Source organism: Suricata suricatta, chromosome 4 (genome assembly GCF_006229205.1).
Source record: "Suricata suricatta isolate VVHF042 chromosome 4, meerkat_22Aug2017_6uvM2_HiC, whole genome shotgun sequence".
NCBI classification, from domain to species: Eukaryota; Metazoa; Chordata; class Mammalia; order Carnivora; family Herpestidae; genus Suricata; species Suricata suricatta.
Window position 1 is genome coordinate 56,590,917 of NC_043703.1, and position 3,507 is coordinate 56,594,423.

Below are 3,507 nucleotides of genomic sequence, written 5' to 3' on the forward strand. Positions count from 1 at the left end.
TATAGTACTCCATTGTATATATATATACCACATCTTCTTGATCCATTCATCAGGTGATGGACATTTAGGCCCTTTCCATGATTTGACTATTGTAGAAAGTGCTGCTATGAACATTGGGGTACATGTGCTCCTATGCATCAGCACTTCTGTATCCCCTGGGTAAATCCCTAGCAGTGCTATTGCTGAGTCAAAAGGGAGTTCTATCGATAGTTTTTTGAGGAGCCTCCACACTGTTTTCCAGAGGGGCTGCACCAGTTTACATTCCCACCAACAGTGTAGGAGGGTGCCTGTTTCTCCACATCCTCGCCAGCATCTATATTCTCTTGATTTGTTCATTTTAGCGACTCTGACTGGTGTGAGGTGGTATCTCAGTGTGGTTTTGATTTGAATTTCCCTGATGATGAGTGACACTGAGCGTCGTTTCATGTGCCTGTTGGCCATCTGGATGTCCTCTTTGGAGGAGTGTCTGTTCAGGTCTTCTGCCCATTTCTTCACCGGATCATTGATTTTTCGTGTATGGAGTTTAGTGAGCTTCTTGTATATTTTGGATACTAGCCCTTTATCTGATATTCCATTTGCCACTATCTTTTCCCATTCTGTCGGTTGCCTGTTAGTTTTTTTGATTGTTTCATTTGCCTTGCAGAAGCTTTTTATCTTAATGAGGTCCCAGTAGTTCATTTTTGTTCTTGATTTCATAAGGAGAATTTAAGAAACAAAACAAATGATTATAGGGGAAAAAAAGAGAGAAAAACCAAGAAACAGACTCTCAACTATTGAGAAGAAACTGATGGTTAGCAGAAGGGAAGTTGGTGGAGGGATGCATGAAATAGGTGATGGGGATTAAGGAGAGCATTTGTTGTGATGAGCACCAGGTGTGTGTAAGAGCTGAGCCACTACATTGTATACCTGAAACTAATATTACACTGTATGTTAACTAAGTGAAATTTAAATAAAAACTATAAATGGAAAAAAACTCAACTAAAATAAAAACTATTTGAGAGGCAAAAAAGATAGCCCAATTTTATTTTTTATTTTATATTTTTACATTTTATTTATTTATTTATTTATTTAAATAGTTTGTCAAATTGGTTTCCATACAACACCCAGTGCTCTTGCCCACAAATGCCCTCTTCCATCAGCACCATCTCTTTTCCCCCCGCCCCCTTCAACCCTCAGTTTGTTTTCAGTATTCAATAGTCTCTCAAGTTTTGCATCCCTCTCTCTCCCCAACTCTCTTTCCTTCTTCCCCTCCCTCTGGCCCTCCATTATGTTTCTCCTGTTCTCCTGTTAGACCTATGAGTGCAAACATATGGTATCTGTCCTTCTCTGCCTGACTTATTTCACTTAGCATGACACCCTCGAGGTCCATCCACTTTGCTACAAATGGCATTAAGGAGGGCACTTGTTGGGATGAGTACTGGGTGTTGTATGTAAGTGATGAATCACTAAATTCTATTCCTGAAACCAATACTACACTATATGTTAATTAACCTGAATTTTAATAAAAACTTTAATAAAAACCAAATGAGTTGCAGGACACCCATATTTTGTTCAGTGAGAGGTATCCAATGATCATGTACTTGGATATAGCTGAAATATTGAATTGCTGTAAATACTAAGCACTTTTAATTTCTGTGCTTATCTCCTGTGGACTAGATATAAGCAAACTGGCAGTGGTCCAAGGAACACATTTTGAGTAATGCTGCTCTAGGGAAACTGCACTGAAGACAAGGAAAAGAAGGATTGGGAGTTTATAAAGGAACGGAAATGAGGAAGAGAAAAAGGAGACCCTGGATTTGTGGAAGACTAGGGAAGTTTTACGAAAGAAGAGGAGGTTAATTGTGTCAACTGCAAGATAGTCAGGTAGAGTGAAAACCAGAAAGAAGCCATTGAATTGGCAAGTAGGACACTTGTAACCTTTGAAAGAGTGATTTCAGTGGAGAGCTGGTGATGAAGGAGGATTAGGAAAAGCTTCTTTGAAGAATCTGTGGAATTTCTAAATTTTTAAAAATGTTTATTTTTGAGACAGAGAGAGACAGAGAGCGGGCAGGTGAGGAACACAGAGGAAGACACAGAATCCGAAGCAGGCTCCAGGCTCTGAGCTGTCAGCACAGAGACTGTTGTGAGACTTGAACTCACAAACCACGAGGTCGTGACCTGAGCTGAAGTTGGGTGCTCAACCAACTGAGCCACCTAGGCACCCCGAATCCGCAGAATTTCTAATATTTCTTTGGTTGTGTAACAGAAAGCTCTGGGGGATATAAAACTTTTGACCCATCCAATTATTTCTTAGTTCTATGTAAGGATTTTATTTTATTTTGAGTTGTGTGTAAGGATTTTATTTTACTTTAATTTTATAAGTTTATTTATTAACTTAGAGAGAGAGGAGGTGTGAGTCGTGGAGGGGCAGAGAGAGAGAATCCCAGGCAGGTTTCACACTGTCAATGCAGAGCCTGATGCACGCCTCTAACCCACGAACCATGGTATCATGACTTTAAAATCAGATGCTTAACTGACTGAGCTGCCCAGGTGCCTGGTGTGTAAGGATTTTAAATGTAGTGGGGAACATAGTTAGATTAATCCGTGGTAGAGATACAAATCATTTTTGCACATTGAAAAATCTCTGATTTTTCACAGTTGTGGTAAATCCAGAGGTTGATAAACTGTGATTAAATAAAGTAAGTCACATCTACATACAGAGTTTACTTTAGTTCCCAGAAATTTCCTCTGCTCTCTTGGCCTCTGTACTTTTAGCAAACAAGCATTTACTGTGTGCTTAACACTATGTTGGCTACTATAAAGCTACAATGATGCCTACAATTTGGTCTCTACCCTGAAGGGTCTCATAGGACAAATGTTAGCATTCATAATGTTTTCTGAAAACCCCAGCTCAGTTGAGGTCAGTCCCAGGGTTGGTCCAAGCAGACTTACTTGTCACTGAGGAGGTGGATTTTTTTTGATACTATTACTGTAACATCATTAACATTTCTGCCTTATCCTCAGGTCAGCTTGCCTTAAGTCACAATAGCTGCAGCAACAGTTTAAATGTCACATTCTCATGATCATAGTTAAGGGCAGGAGAGCTGCGTCATCTCTGTATGTCATTTTGTCAGGCTGCCAGCAGACAACCTCTGATCCTGCAAAGACCAAAACTGCATCCTGAGCTCCTGTCATCACTAACCCTGGGCAAGGTGAATAGTATTACCACTTTGATGATACTCATTCTCTGTAGCTGAGGCTGGGTATGAGCCCTACTTCTGATAAGCTTTTGGCCCCAGTGAGATTGTTCCTGAACTTGGGCCAGATTGGCTGTTGAGTAGGCCAATGATTGCCAACACTTTTCACATCCTGACATATTATCATGGTATATACAGAAGATAGTAACCCATTGTACAACTTGCTAAGATAAACCCATGGCTTGCAGTCACGACTTGCTTGAAGGCTACCCCTGCCTCAACCCTGTTTAGCTGTTCCAAGGATGAGGGAATTCACATCAGAACACAACTA